The following is a 6,000-nucleotide window of genomic DNA, read 5'->3' on the forward strand; positions in this document are numbered from 1 at the left end:
TTTCAAATTTCGTCAAATTTTCGAATTTCGTCAAATTTTCGAATTTCGTCAAATTTTCGATTTTCGTCAAATTTCGTCAAATTTTCGAATTTCGTTAAATTTCGTCAAATTTTCAAATTTCGTCAAATTTTCGATTTTCGTAAAATTTTTGAATTAAAACTGTAAACTGTTATAAAAAGCAGTGTTGACTACACTTCTAAAACGACTGATATCCCAACAAAAATCTCTTCGAGAAAAGTGTGACGCAGTCTTTGAAATACAATTTCTAAAATAAATGATATCGCTAGAGTTGACGCTTTCAGCTTCGTTACGCAAAAATTAAATTTTACACCCAATTAGTTCAAACAAGCTGGCTTAGGTTTTCTCATCACCTGCCAAATAATTTTTACAAAAAAAATTTTTTGACTGGAAACAACCAAAATTTTACCAAAAAAATCTGCGTCGCATGTGGCAGATAAATTTTCTTGCTGGTCTGTTCCTGAACATTTGCCACTTTGCGACGCAGATTTTTTTGGTAAAATTTTGGTTGTTTCCAGTCAAATTTTTTTTTGGTAAAAATTATTTGGCAGATGATGAGAAAAACTAAGCCAGCTTGTTTGAACTAATTGGGTGTAAAATTTAATTTTTGCGTAACGAAGCTAAAAGCGTCAACTCTAGCGATATCATTCATTTTAGAAATTGTATTTCAAAGACTGCGTCACACTTTTCTCGAAGAGATTTTTGTTGGGATATGTAACATATTCGAATTTGTGAATTGTCATTGACAGTTACAGAGATTTAAATTTAATGTAAACAGATAAATGGTGGACGAACTTTAATTTAATTGATTTACGACGGTTTCCCAATTATTTGCAAATAAATCATCAATAAAATTAATCGGAAACATATTCTAATGCGTTCTGTGAAAGTGATTTGCTATAAATTTTTGTTTTTTGTGAATATTTGAAATGTGTTGATGTGAGGAGCAGACTACGTCGGGGCTTCAGAATATTCCCGATTCTGGATGAAATCGGGAATATTTGGGATGACAAGTGTGGAAATCGAATTCAGATAAGTTCAATTAGTAAAAATCAATAAAAAACGGATCTGATACATTATTTGCTGCATACTTCCGATTACTTATGTTCAACATTTTCCTTAGCTATTCTAGGCTGTAATGAGATTTAATTTTGACTCTAACCTGAAACGAGTGAAGGTTATCTACTGATATATTTTTTACGAAGCGATGTATGGAACGATTAGGACACGTCGAGTAGATTTGCTACCTGAGACAAAAGAAGAACACAAATTTTCAATTCCAATAATATTTTCCAATACCATTTGGGTTCTAACGTACTTTCCAAAAGGAATAAATGAAACGTTTTTTAGTTTTTATTTGAATCTTAAACGATGACGACAGGTCGTTTTGTAAATTTTAAATTAGAAAAAAAAATTTTAGAGAATTTTTACGAAAATAATTTTTGTGTTTTGGCAATGATGCGATGATTTGCTACAGAAGAAATTTTGAATGCATTGGAATCGTAGACAGACCACCTTTCAAGAAGTTACATTCTGCAACAATTTCTTGTGTGATTTAAATTCTTACACACCGTTACTAAGGATAGATCACTTCGTATTATACATCATAACTTTGTTGAAAAGGAACTAAGCACAGAATTTCTCAATTTCCAAAAAGGTACGGACGAATTGTTGCCGTAAAATTTGTGTGAATTTGAGTAAAATTTAAAATTTTTCTTTAACCATTTCTCCTGCATTAATGGCTGAGTGGGGTGAATCGTTATTCCCGGCACTTCCAAAGAAACTTTTCAATTTTTACATTAGATCCAAATTACAAAGATTTCGGCACATTCATTAGGTTGAGATGGTTGTTTGCTATTTCGTTTTTTATCCATAAAAATTTCGTCTCCGTTGAGAGTTGAGTCGTCTCAACGCACTGTAATCATGAGTGGTACTGTAAATAGAGTACTGAAACTTGACAGTGCTCCATACAAAATTTTACACTGTAAAAAGAGTGGGGATCAAATTTCATACAAAATAGTACTCTATTTGGCAGCTGTAAATTCGATCACTTTTGCTTGGAGTGCGTTGGTCGTCTGCATATTTCACATAACAATTGCCAAAATATTGTGAAAACGTACGAATAAGACAACGTAACGATAATCGTAGATTGTTTTGGATGATTGATTTGGGCATTTTCGCTCGATGTACCAGAATATATAACTTTACAGGTAGAGAGCCGAATACTCGATTTTTAATATCGACGACACCTACATATTCTTTTACATTATTTCCGCATCTGCGTAATTTAAGTAAAGAATAGTTGAAAGAAATTAAAAAAATAAGACCAACGCACTTCAAGCATGAGTGGTACTCTGAATAGAGTACTGAGTGGTACTCTGAATAGAGTACTGAATCTTGACAGTCTGTCACACACAACTGCAAAACGCTGTAAAAAACCATTTCATACAATATAGTACTCTATTTGGCAGCTGTCATCTATGGTCACTTTTGTTTGAAGTGCTTTGTTACGACTCAAAATTGCGTTCATCCGCTCTTTTTACTTCCCAGCTCTTTATCTTTTTGTATTTTGTTACAGTTTTTAGTCCATTTTTATGCCCTAAACTGATCCAAGTATATAAACAGTGAATCTACAAAAACTCGCTGGACCCTAGGTTAAGAAGAATTAGTGATAACATACATATACATGTTGCAAATATATAATATAGTAAATTCACTCGTCTTTAGCTCCGTATTTTTTGTGATCCGCTGAGAGTGCTTTGTCTTCAGATTATTTATAATTTGAAACTTCTGATGACATTAGAAGTAAGACATTTTACTTTACTAGTGAGGGAATGTGGCCTTTCGCTCACTAGTGAAAACCTTTTCCCTCGCTCGTAAAGTAAAACGCCATACTATACACGTGAAGGAATTTGATACCTCGTATCACGATGAGTAAAAGTAGCTCGGGCTGACGCCCTCGGATTCTTTTACTCATATCTAGATACAAGATAATCAAATTCCTTCACTGGTATAGTAATATACTATTTTATGGTGAGTTACGTTTCTTATATCGTCACACGAAAAGTATGTCTTGGCCAAGGTATATAAACATACTGAGGTAACGCAAACCCTCAGGGAATAGCAAGAAATACGGATCCAAACTTTCGGGTGAATTTCCTATGACGCTAATACATATATTTACAACGTGCTGTAAGTAAACCTTAAACTCACCACAAATTCACCCGAAACTATGGATCCGCATGTTTCTGCGCATTTGCATTACCTTCAGTGTTTATATACTTTGGTCTTGGCAACTGATAAATCTCAAACTGGTGCAAAATGATCGTATTGATCCCAAATGTCCAAAGAAATTGAAAAATAAAATTTTTATTGACAGGCCCTGCTGCAGTCGATTTTAATTTTTAAATTTCGTTATTCATTTAGTGACAACACCTTTTTTTGGTGTGAACAGCATCACTTTGCAATATTAAAGTGAAGTGACATGCACTGAAATCACTTAAATGTTTCGCTTAAAGCTTTTGCATCAGCAGGCTTTTTCAGTTATAAAATTCTAGTGACATTAATTTATTGCAATATTTTCATTCGATTTATTTTGGTTTAATGCGGTTCTATAATATTAATGTAAAAGGAAGGCTATGCAACTTCTAAATACGTGATTATACGGCCGCGATGAGGTTGTTTCCGCTAAAACGTGCATTCGAGAATTTGCAGAAATTACGGTTGCGTCGTTGTGTTGAAATATTTTTACATTTTATAGGTTCTCAAAACAGTTTGATTCAGTTGACAAAACATTTTGTTAGTAAAATTATGTGGAGTGCATAACGAGAAACAAGAAAAGCCATTATTTAGAAGAAAGAGGACTTCTAGATGCAAAATATACTTTCCGTAAGTCTGCTACTATTGTTTACACTTATTATTAAATATGAAACGCGTCACCGTCTTCTAAGGAGGATGATAAGGTATTTAATAATTTATCGAGTTAATCGTCTTCTAACCCTTGACATCAAAATGCTGAATAATATTTTACGCCACTCGTTATAATATGCACAATTTTGCAAACTTTAGACGCATCTGTTGCATAATAGTTATTTATCTACCAAGGTAGGTATGAAGGTATTTTTTCGCACTAGATGTCGATTGTCGACCCGAGGCGAAGCCGAGGTCGACAAGACGTCGTGTGCGAAAAAATACCGGCATACCTACCGTGGTAGATACAACGTTTTTCGCAATTTCGGGCCATAATCACCTTTCCAATGCAAAACATGTCCTACATTTTGTTCCAAAATTCTTGTTTATACAGAAATTCATTTGAACGATCAAGAAGGCTGCGTTATAATACACATTGCAATGTGATGTAAAGAGACGCGTCGAATGAAATCGAGTAGTCAATGCTTAGTATATACGCTTCAAAAATACGTTCGGTATAATTGTGTGACTCTATAGCCGAATGGCTATAGTCGCTGCTTTGTGTTTAGAAAAATTTTGGTGTTGGATGTTCAAATCCTGGTCTGTGCAACGTTTTTATTTATAAAATTTAGTCTTTCTTAAAGGTATACTAAGCTCTATAGGGCTATAGCGTGCGAAAAAAATGTGAAAAAGCCCGAGTGCGAAAAAAAGATCAAAAACGCACTGTGAAATAAATACCTTCAAAACGACATTAAATGGATGCATGGAAAGGTGATGATTATGGACCGGAATTGTGAAGCACGTTGTATGCAACTCGATGCAAAGTACTTAATTAGGCTCGCTATGTGCATTATGACGATTATGACACACGGCCTGCAGCCTCATACATCTAGAGCCTAATAAAGTACTTTGCACCTCGATTGCGTAAATAACTAACATTCTTCAGGCAACATTCCGCAACATTCCCAATAAATCACCAACAATACGAGTTGCATAATTTGAAACAACCACACCATACCAGTACTGTTATTGTGTTTATATATCTCTACTTTAAAGTGCTTTTAACGGTAGAGCAAGCGAACATTAAGTCGCTCGATATTTAAAACTATTTATGCTACTCGTAAACAAGGTTACTACTCCATCTCGAACCGAGATACCGTTTCACAGTTCTAGTAACATAAATATCTCACAGGGAGAGTGTTGTAAAAGCGATATATTACTGATGTATAAGTGTTGCTTTCATGTGGAAAAATGTGGGCTTAAAGTGTAAAAGTGAGGTGTGGGTGAGATGAAGCGATGGTTGAATTATAAACAATTTATACAACAATCACACCACCCACGCAACAATTATCCATCGGTTTTACATCAGTCGCACCAAACTGATACCACAGTTCCACGCTGCTAGTACACCACCAGAGCTACACATCATATGGAGAAGTGTGGTGATAAAGTGGGAAAATGTGGGTTTAAAGTGGAAAAGTGGGGTGTGGGTGAGATGAAGCGATGGTTGAATTATAAACAATTTATACAACAATCACACCACACTGATACAACAGTTCCACGCTGCTAGTACACCACCAGAGCTACACATCATATGGAGAAGTGTGGTGATAAAGTGGGAAAACGTGGGTTTAAAGTGGTAAAGTGGGGTGTGGGTGAGGTGAAGCGATGGTTGAATTATAAACAATTTATACAACAATCACACCACCCACGCAACATTTATTCATTGGTTTTACATCACTCGTACCGCACTGATACAACAGTAATACACCACCAGTACCACGCAAGTGTTTGATCAAAGTGGGAAAATGTGGGTTTAAAGAGAAACAGTGTGGTGTAGGTGCTGTAAAATCGATGGTCGGATACTTAAAGGTTGGAACAACAACGGTCCCATCCCACACAACAATAATCCAACGGGGTACCATCAGTTACACCACACAAACACAACATTAATACAACCCAACACCTCACTTCTACAACACATGTACATCACTTTTATATCAAAAATACAACAATTATCAATCAACTCCACCGAAAATTTATTAGATTTCTTATGAAATGACATACACTCGG

The sequence above is a fragment of the Bradysia coprophila genome, unplaced genomic scaffold (genome assembly GCF_014529535.1).
Source record: "Bradysia coprophila strain Holo2 unplaced genomic scaffold, BU_Bcop_v1 contig_70, whole genome shotgun sequence".
Classification (NCBI taxonomy): domain Eukaryota; kingdom Metazoa; phylum Arthropoda; class Insecta; order Diptera; family Sciaridae; genus Bradysia; species Bradysia coprophila.